Here is a 9,763-nt window from a genome sequence, read left to right as displayed (position 1 = left end):
AAATAAAATAGGCCTAAAAATACATGACTACAGACGCCTGTTTACATTTTTCAATGCATCCACTGCCTCTGACAATAGACATTTCTAATATTTCATCTTGCATAATCAAAGTAACATTTTGTATTCAAATAGAATTGTGAGACTTGGGTCACAAAGGCTTCAATAAAAAGTATGCAGCAGTGTTGCATGTACACTATACGAGATAATCTGCCTGTTTACATTCCTCCCACAGTGGACTTCGAGGTAACCTCATCCCTGCAGGCTCCAATTGCTGGAGCATAGACAGAGAGCGAGCCGGCTGGTGCACGAGTTTAATTTACGCAATGTTGACATAGCGCCGCTCAGTGGTTAATGAGTCAAGAACAGATCCGGTAGAAGTTGCCTCTAAGGCTAAGCAAAGTCCTAAAATCAGTTCACCAGTTCACCCAAGAAGACGAGGGACAGAACAGGGTAAGTTTATGGCTCTGTTTGAATACTCAAAAAAATGTATAGATGAAATAATCTGCACTGATCTGATGAAATTGGATTGATAAAAGCATCCTGGGAGAAACGGTGCTCCTCTCATAGTCATTTACAGATCAAATCAAATTTTATTTGTCACATACACATGGTTAGCAGATGTTAATGCGAGTGTAGCGAAATGCTTGTGCTTCTAGTTCTGACAATGCAGTAATAACCAACGAGTAATCTAACCTAACAGTTCCACAACTACTACCTTATACACACAAGTGTAAAGGGATAAAGAATATGTACATAAAGATATATTAATAAGTGATGGTAGAGAACGGCATAAGCAAGATACAGTAGATGGTATCGAGTACAGTATATACATATGAGATGAGTAATGTAGGGTATGTAAACATAAAAGTGGCATAGTTTAAAGTGGCTAGTCATACATGTATTACATAAAGATGCAGTAGATGATATAGAGTACAGTATATACATATACATTATATTAAGTGGCATTGTTTAAAGTGGCTAGTGATACATTTTTGATCAATTCCCATCAATATCCATTATTAAAGTGATTAGATCGACAGTGCTTATAGGCCTAGCCTGAACACAACCGGTGAAAACTGATATAATAAAATTGAAACAATTTTTTTGCCCGAGGATGTCATTAAATAGGCCTAGGTTAGGTTAGTGGCCGGTTCGGAGGCAGGCCTTCCTGTACTGCTGTTGTGTCCAGCACATAATGGTTTAGAGCAATGTTATTACAGTAAACGAAAACTGAAACAAAAACAAATAATGAAAAAAAACATTTCGTAAACTGAAATAAAATAATTTTCAATACGTTAAAAAAAACTAAAACTATACTGAAACTATAATCGTTGACGCCTAAACTAACTAAAATAAAAGACAGTAAAAAATATAATGAATTATGTTTAGTTTCAGTATTTTTTTCTCTTTGAGCTTTTGGGAGGTTTTCAAGCTACTGAAGCTGCATCCAGAAGATGGCGACAGGATGAACACTATAGGCTATCAAAGATTATTACAGGCTTCATACACTCTAAAAAGGTTCCTGGAGTATCCTTTAGGATAGGGGTTCTTCAAATTGAAACTGTGGGGGAACCCCTATAAGTTCTTCAAATAACCCTTTAAAAGGTTTCTTCTTTTAATGGCTCCTCGAACAACCTTAGAAAAACCTTTTGGAGTTAATTTTTAACTGCCCCCCCTCCCCTATTATTATTAATAATAATAATAATAATAAATAATCATAATAGTAATAACAACACACATAACAATAACACAATATTTTAGTTGTCAGTGTGCATTATGATTTTAGTGGCAAAGCAGAATAAAGCAAATGTAAATATGAGGTAAACTCCCAGCAGAGCCCCATGTCCAATGGGTATATTCTCTGGCTGTTGATGTTAATGTGTTGATGTTCTCCATATCCATAGCCAGAATGATTTTGCAGTGCATGGTGCCTGCAGAACAGGTTTCCTGTGTTATTCATCAGAGGTGTAGGGAGGGTGAAGTCTATGAATCCCAAAAAATTGTCATTATACAGATGATTAACAAAACATGCCACAACAGGATTAATAACTTGGTTTTTGTGGTGAATGTGAATGAAACAAACTGTTTTGATAATGGTTTTCATACACATACCTTGTCCATAATGTAGAGGCCTATGGGATATTCATTGAAGAGTTAAGGGAGGAGGATAGTACACGTGATCTCCATAACATACCAATAGACATACCTTTGTATGCCTCCGTCTGTACACCTACAGACACAAAAGTGAGCAGTTCAGTCATCTGCACCCAATACAGCTAGCCTTCAACATGTTCTTATAGCCTACATATTCTTACCTTTTTGTTGATTGATATGTATTGAATTGTGTCCATTATCTGTTCTAGAAAGATTTGCACAAATATTAAGAGATAGATGGTATCATCACAAAACAATATCAATGTAGATCATATAAGGGACAAACCTTACCTTACATTTTCAGTGCCAAGAACCCTAAGGTTCTTCGAAGAACTTTGAGGATTTTTGAAGAACTCTTGTAGAACGTCTAATTTTTTGTGTATGCATGCGTGTTACCTACAGCCGCCACTTCTCCAGATGCGCAATATTTTTTTGTGGGAGAGTTTCAGGAAAGCAAACTAAATCAAACTAAGAGCATATTCTATTTTCATAGCTGATGTGAAATTTCCTACATGTCAGTAGCCCATTCGAATTGGCCGCAAATAAGAGTAAATGCCCATTCAGAGAGCAACACACACACAAGCTATAGCAAGAGAGCAGGGAGGAGACAAAAAGTAGGCTATTTGACGTTTTCATGGTATTGATGTCCCTTTTACCATAGCCTATCACTTTGTGTAATGCAAATTAATCAGAATCAACTTAATTCGCCAAGTACATTTGCACATACTCATGTTACTTGGTGATACGGTGCTGCTAGTGATAGACAACATTTAGAGACATGATACAGACAGCTGGGTTTTAACAAAGTATACATATGTAACCGATGTGAAATGGCTATCTAGTTAGCGGTGGTGCGCGCTAATAGCCTTTCAATCGGTGACGTCACTTGCTCTGAGACCTTGAAGTAGTGGTTCCCCTTGCTCTGCAAGGGCCACGGCTTTTGTGGAGCGATGGGTAACGATACTTCGTGGGTGACTGTTGTTGATGTGTGCAGAGGGTCCCTGGTTTGCGCCCGGGTCGGGGCAAGGGGACGGACGTAAAGTTAAACTGTTACATTGGCGCAGTGGTCTAGGGCACTGCATCGCAGCGCTAGCTGCACCACCAGAGTCTCTGGGTTCGCGCCCAGGCTCTGTCGCAGCCGGCCGCGACCGGGAGGTCCGTGGGGCGAAGCACAATTGGCCTAGCGTCGTCCGGGTTAGGGAGGGTTTGGCCGGTAGGGATATCCTTGTCTCATCGCGCTCCAGCGACTCCTGTGGCGGGCTGGGCACAGTGCGCGCTAACCAAGGGGGCCAGGTGCACGGTATTTCCTCCGACACATTGGTGCGGCTGGCTTCCGGGTTGGAGGCGCGCTGTGTTAAGAAGCAGTGCGGCTTGGTTGGGTTGTGCTTCGGAGGACGCATGGCTTTCGACCTTCGTCTCTCCCGAGCCCGTACGGGAGTTGTAGCGATGAGACAAGATAGTAATTACTAGCGATTGGATACCACGAAAATTGTGGAGAAAAGGGGGTAAAATAAAAATAAAAAACTGTTACATTGGTGCCGTGACCCGGATCACTGGTTGCTGCGGAAAAGGAGGAGGTCGAAAGGGGGGTGAGTGTAACCGATGTAAAATGGCTAGCTAGTTAGCGGTGGTGCGCGCTGATAGCGTTTCAATCGGTGACGACACTCGCTTTGAGACCTTGAAGTAGTGGTTCCCCTTGCCCTGCAAGGGCTGCGGCTTTTGTGGAGCGATGGGTAACGATGCTTCGTGGGTGACTGTTGTTGATGTGTGCAGAGGGTCCCTGGGTCGGGGCGAGGGACGGATGTAAAGTTAAACTGTTACACATACATGGAACAGAGTGAACATTTGCCTACTTCTTTTAGTTGGGCTACACAGCTATTGGTCCTATACTACTGCAACATGTACACAAATGTAGGCTTAGCTGAAATACAGCCATATACACAACTGTCATTTTGCACACTGCGCGGTAAAGCACGGCGTTCAATAAGCTTGTGGCCTCAAGTCTCATATGCGATTTCAGAGCATCTTTGTGATGTTGTCACTTGATTTCCAAAATTATTGAAATCGTGGCGAGGAGGTGTACTGTGCAACCACCGTTGGTTTCCTAAATAAATTGTGTAGAGTCCTCTATTGTATGGAGTCAAATCGTCCAAAAGTCGAATGCGCACAAGATGGAGAGCGCGAAAATATCAAACATTATTGCGCAAGCAAACACTTGCGTCACTGCTTTCTAAACTGATTTTTGGTGATAGATGGCTGACAATAGGGAGGTAAGTTTGATCGTTTTTCAGTAGAGAAACCAACCAACTATCTAGATAATCAACTATGATTTCAATATTGACATTTAAGTTGGTAGTTATTTGGTCTTCTGTTATTATAGCAGGCTATTATTGAGCCAAGCTAGGTTAATGTCAGCTAGCTAGGAAACTAACGTTAACTAGTTTTAATATTAGCTAACTACCTAGCTAGCTAACGTCTAACCCTGTGGTTTAACCAAAAGTGTTTCATTTTCTATGGTCATGTGGTGGTCCGTAGCAAGCTATTTGCTTTAGTTTTCGAGATGATCGATCCCTATTGTCCCGAGGTAGGAGCTGTTTTTTTTTTTTTTACTTGTCCCGAGGGAGGAGCTGTTTTTTTATGTATTGTGTATATTTATTCTGAACACATTTCCGTTTGTTGTCAATGTCAATTCTTGAATTTTTTTTTCAAAATACTTACTTTTATGTGCCCTAACTGGACAGGCAAATGCCGCTGAGTACTACACTGTAAACCAATCAAAACTTGTGTACTATCCATGTTACTATCTCTGCTGATCAACGTAGTAGACAGCTGCTGATGACAGCTCGAGAGAGAGAGAGGTGTCCGTCCAACAAACTGCTATGAGGTAAAGTATTTTTAATTCTTTTTGTAATCTAACTATTTAGTTATAGAAACTTGATATCGTGAATGCTAGCTGTAAAATAACTAATAATATGTGTTGTTTCATAGTTTTGATTTCTTCCCTATTATTCTACAATGTAGAAAATAGTAAAAAATTAAGAAAAACCCTGGAATGAGTAGGTGTGTCGAAACTTTTGACTGGTACTGTATATCTAATAAAGTCCGACTGGTGTTAGACCTTATTGAATATTCTGATCTAATCTTCGAAGATAGTTTCATTGTCTTCTTATACTTTTATAAAGCCTTCGATACAGTGGAACATGAGTTTATATTTCTCTCCCTCGAGAAATTTGGTTTTGGGGAATATTTTGTAGTACTATTAAAACTCTTAAAATGAACGGGAACAGTTCCATTAAATTACAACATGGCACTTCTCCTAGATTTGATTTGAAAAGAGGAATTGGGCAGGGTTGCCCAATTTCGCCTTCTCTTCCTGCTTGCATCCCAGCTTCTTACAAGTTGTGTTAAATCCAGCGATATACGGGATTTAAGGGATTTCAATTGCTGACAGAGATATTATCACAATTCAGCTTGCAGATGACACCACCCTGCTGACCAGATTACTGGAGCAGTCGATGTGATAAATATTTTTTCCAAAGCATCTGGTCTTTGCCTAAACCTTAATACATGTGAATTGTTTGCTGTTAAAGACTGTGTGATACTCTGTGTCTGCAATCTTCCAGTCAAGGAAAAAGTAACATACATCATTTCTCTCCCACCATTAACTCTGACAAATTGAACACCCTAGTCATTGGCGACTCCATTATCCGTAGTATTAGACTTAAAAAGAATAATCCAGCGATCATACACTGTTTACCAGGGGGCAGGGCTACTGACGTTAAGGCTAATCTGAAGATGGTGCTGGCTAAGGCTAAAACTGGCGAGTGTAGAGAGTATAGGGATATTGTTATCCACGTCGGCACCAACGATGTTAGGATGAAACAGTCAGAGGTCACCAAGCGCAGCATAGCTTCAGCGTGTAAATCAGCTAGAAAGATGTCGGCATCGAGTAATTGTCCCTGGACCCCTACCAGTTAGGGGGAGTGATGAGCTCTACAGCAGTCTCACAACTCAATCTTTGGTTGAAAACTGTTTTCTGCCCCTCCCAAAAGATAGAATTTGGAGATAATTGGCCCTCTTTCTGGGACTCACCCACAAACAAGACCAAGCCTGGCCTGCTGAGGAGTGACAGACTCCATCCTAGCTGGAGGGGTGTTCTCATCTTATCTACGAACATAGATAGGGCTCTAACTCCTCTAGCTCCACAATGAGATAGGGTGCAGGTCAGGCAGCAGGCTGTTAGCCAGCCTGCCAGTTTAGTGGAGTCTGCTACTAGCACAGTCAGTGTAGTCAGCTCAGCCATCCCCATTGAGACCGTGTCTGTGCCTCGATCTAGGTTGGGCAAAACTAAACATGGCGGTGTTCGCCTTAGCAATCTTATTAGGATAAAGACCTCCTCCATTCCTTTCATTGTTGAAAGAGATTGTGATATCTCACATCTCAAAATAGGGCTACTTAATGTTAGATCCCTCACTTCCAAGGCAGTTATAGTCAATGAACTAATCACTGATCATAATCTTGACGTGATGGCCTGACTGAAACATGGCTTAAGCCTGATGAATTTATTGTGTTAAATGAGGCCTCTCCTCCTGGTTACACTAGTGACTATATAAATTCTCGGACAACCCAAAGATTCCTAGATGCCCTTCCAGACTCCCTCCACCTACCCAAGGACGCCAGAGTTGGTTAACCACCTAACTGTATGCAGCTTGAAGGTTTAGAGGCCTAACTAAATTTAACCTTGAGTAATACCCTAGATGCAGTCGCACCACTAAAACAAAAAACATTTGTCATAAGAAACTAGCTCCCTGGCATACAGACAATACCCAAGCCCTGAAGCAAGCTTCCAGAAAATTGGAACGGAAATGGCGCTACACCAAACTGGAAGTCTTCCGACTAGCTTGGAAAGACAGTACCGTGCAGTATCGAAGAGCCCTCACTGCTGCTCGATCATCCTATTTTTCCAACTTAATTGAGGAGAATAAGAACAATCCAAAATTGATTTTTGATACTGTCGCAAAGCTAACTAAAAAGCAGCATTCCCCAAGAGAGGATAGCTTTCACTTCAGCAGTGATACATTTCTGAACTTATTTGACGAAAAGATCATGATCATTAGAAAGCAAATTACGGACTCCTTGTTAAATCTGCGTATTTCTCCAAAGCTCAGTTGTCTTGAGTCTGCACAACACTGCCAGGACCCAGGATCAAGGGAGACACTAAAGTTTTTTAATACTATATCTCTTGACACATTGATGAAAATAGTCTTGGCCTCTAAACCTTCAAGCTGCATACTGGACCCTATTCCAACTAAACTACTGAAAGAGCTGCTTCTTGTGCTTGGCCCTCCTGTTTTGAACATAATAAATGGCTCCCTATCCACCGGATGTGTACCAAACTCACTAAAAGTGGCAGTAATAAAGACTCTTGAAAAAGCCAAACCTTGACCCAGAAAATATAAAAAACTATTGGCCTATATCGAATCTCCTATTCCTCTCAAAAAAATTTTTAAAAGCTGTTGCGCAGCAACTCACTGCCTTCCTGAAGACAAACAATGTATACGAAATGCTTCAGTCTGGTTTTAGACCCCATCATAGCACTGAGACTGCGCTCGTGAAGGTGGTACATTACCTTTTAATGGCATCAGACCAAGGCTCTGCATCTGTCCTTGTGCCTCTAGACCTTAGTGCTGCTTTTGATACCATCGATCACCAGATTGGAAACCCAAATTGGTCTACACAGACAAGTTCTGGCCTGGTTTAGATCTTATCTGTCAGAAATATATCAGTTTGTCTCTGTGGATGGTTTGTCCTCTCACAAATCAACTGTAAATGTCGATGTTCCTCAAGGTTCCGTTTTAGGACCAATTTTGTTTCACTATATATTTTACCTCTTGGTGATGTCATTCGGGAAAATCGCGTTAACTTTCACTGCTATGCGGACGATACACAGCTGTACATTTCGATGAAACATGGTGAAATTGCTCTCCCTGGAAGCCTGTGTTTCAGACATAAGGAAGTAGATGGCGGCAAATGTTTTACTTTTAAACTCGGACAAAACAGAGATGCTATTTCTAGGTCCCAAGATCTGACAATTAATCTTGATGGTTGTACAGTCGTGTAAAAAAAAAACTGTGAAGGACCTCGGCATTACTCTGGACCCTGTCCTCTATTTTGGCGAACATATCAAGAATATTTCAAAGACAGCTTTTTTCCATCTTCATAACATTGCAAAAATCTGAAACTTTCTGTCCAAAAATTATGCAGAAAAATTTATCCATGCTTTTGTCACTTCGAGATTAGACTACTGCAATGCTCTACTTTCCGTCTACTTGGATAAATCTCTAAATAAACTTCAGTTAGTGCTAAGCACGGCTGCTAGAATCTGTACTAGAACAAAAAAATGTGATCATATTACTCTAGTGCTAGCCTCTCCACACTGGCTTTCTGTTAAGGCTAGGGCTGATAAAGGTTTTACTGCTAACCTACAAATCATTACATGGGGTTGCTCCTACCTATCTTTCCGATTTGGTCATGCCATACATACCTACACGTACGCTACGGTCACAAGATGCAGGCCTCCTTACTGTCCCTAGAATTTCTAAGCAAACAGCTGGAGGCAGGGCTTTCTCCTATAGAGATCCAATTTTATGGAATGGTCTGCCTATCCATGTGAGAGACGCAGACTCGGTCTCGACCTTTAAGACTTTATTGAAGACTCATCTCTTCAGTAGGTCCTATCATTGAGTGTAGTCTGGCCCAGGGGTGTGAAGGTGAACGGAAAAGCACTGGAGCGACGAATCGCCCTTGCTGTCTCTGCCTGGCCTGTTCCCCTCTCTCCACTGGAATTCTCTGCCTCTAACCCTATTACGGGGTCTGAGTCACTGGCTTACTGGTACTCTTCCATGCCGTCGCTAGGAGGGGTGTGTCACTTGAGTGGGTTGAGTCACTGACATGATCTTCCTGTCCGGGTTGGCGTCCCCCTCGGGTTCGTGCGGTGGGGGAGATCTTCGTGGGCTATACTCTGCCTTGTCTCAGGGTAGTAAGTTGGTGGTTGAAGATATCCCTCTAGTGGTGTGGGGGCTGTGCTTTGGCAAAGTTGGTGGGGTTATATCCTGCCTGATTGGCCCTGTATCGTCAGACGGGACCACAGTGTCTCCCGACACCTCCTGTCTCAGCCTCCAGTATTTATGCTGCAATAGTTTGTGTCGGGGTGCTAGGGTCAGGCTGTTGTATCTGGAGTATTTCTCCTGTCTTATCCGGTGTCCTGTGTGAATTTAAGTATGCTCCCTCTAATTCTCTCGCTCTCTTTTTCTCCCTTTCTCTTCTATCGCTCTCTCGGAGGACCTAAGCCCTAGGACCATGCCTCAGGACTACCTGGCCTGATGACTCCTTGCTGTCCCCAGTCCATCTGGTCGTGCTGCTGTCTAGTTTCAACTGTTCTGCCTGCGACTATGGAACCCTGACCTGTTCACCGGACGTGCTACCTTGTCCCGGACTGCTGTTTTGGACTCTCTCTCTACCGCACCTGCTGTCTCTAACTCTGAATGATCGGCTATGAAAAGCCTACTGACATTTACTCCTGAGGTGCTAACCTGTTGCACCCTCTACA

At 42.1% G+C, this 9,763-nt stretch overlaps 1 protein-coding gene across 3 annotated transcripts in view; it reads left to right on the top strand.

Annotated features, from left to right (window-relative positions):
• The first annotated feature begins 428 nt into the window (after positions 1-428).
• The window catches only part of LOC139555191 (N-acetylneuraminate (7)9-O-acetyltransferase-like), a 38,777-nt gene continuing 29,442 nt past the window's right edge, over positions 429-9,763 (top strand). The window contains exon 1 of one of the 3 annotated variants that reach the window (XM_071368779.1): positions 429-450. The gene's annotated coding sequence lies outside the window, so the exon portion shown is untranslated. The other 2 variants (XM_071368778.1, XM_071368780.1) reach the window with 2 other exon arrangements.

This window comes from Salvelinus alpinus, chromosome 26, assembly GCF_045679555.1.
Source record: "Salvelinus alpinus chromosome 26, SLU_Salpinus.1, whole genome shotgun sequence".
NCBI classification, from domain to species: domain Eukaryota; kingdom Metazoa; phylum Chordata; class Actinopteri; order Salmoniformes; family Salmonidae; genus Salvelinus; species Salvelinus alpinus.
The sequence above is the reverse complement of the archived record's forward strand: the minus strand, read 5'-3'. Positions and strand labels throughout refer to the sequence as shown.